Source organism: Myotis brandtii, unplaced genomic scaffold, assembly GCF_000412655.1.
Source record: "Myotis brandtii unplaced genomic scaffold, ASM41265v1 scaffold70, whole genome shotgun sequence".
In the NCBI taxonomy this organism is placed as follows: domain Eukaryota; kingdom Metazoa; phylum Chordata; class Mammalia; order Chiroptera; family Vespertilionidae; genus Myotis; species Myotis brandtii.
The window spans coordinates 132,447-133,333 of record NW_005370741.1 but is presented as its reverse complement, the minus strand read 5'-3'; positions in this window follow the sequence as shown (position 1 = coordinate 133,333).

Below are 887 nucleotides of genomic sequence, written 5' to 3'. Positions count from 1 at the left end.
GTACACAAAAATTAACTCAATATGGATCAAATATCTAAATGTAAAAGTTAAACTCTTAGTATAAAACATAAGCACAAATCTTCATAACCTTATATAAAGCAATGGCTTCTTAGATAATACACCTAAAGCACAAGCAACCAAAGAAAAATTAGATAAGTTGGACTTCATCAAAATTAAAAATGTTGTGCTTCAAATGATACACATCAAGCAAGTTAAAAGACAACCCACAGAATGGGAGAAAATATTTGGAAATCATATATTTGATAAGGGACGTGTATCCAGAATATAAAAAGAATTCTTACAACCAATAATAAAAAGACAAATAACCCAATTAAAAATGGACAAATGATCATAATAGACATTTCTTCAAAGATATACAAATGGCCCATAAGCACATCAAAAGATGCTTAATATCACTAGCCATTAGGGAAATGCAAATCAATATCACAATGAGATACTAATTCATACTCACTAGCGGGGGCGGGGCTACAATAAGAAGACAGATTAAAGCACGTGTTGGCAAGGCTATGGAGAAATTGGAAGCCTCATTCATTGCTGGTGGGAATGTAGAATGGTTCATCCTCTTTGGAAAACAGTCTACAAGTTCCTCAAATGGTTAAACAGAGTTACTATATGACCCAGCAACTCCATTCCTAGGTACATACTCAAGAGAAATGAAAACATACTTCTCCACAAAAGCTTGTATACAAATGTTCATAGAACTATTCACAACAGCCAATAAGTGGAAACAACTCAAATGTCCATCAACTTATGAATACAAAAAAAAATGTGGGCCGAAACCGGTTTGGCTCAGTGGATAGAGCGTCGGCCTGCAGACTGAAAGGTCCCAGGTTCGATTCCGGTCAAGGGCATGTACCTGGGTTGCG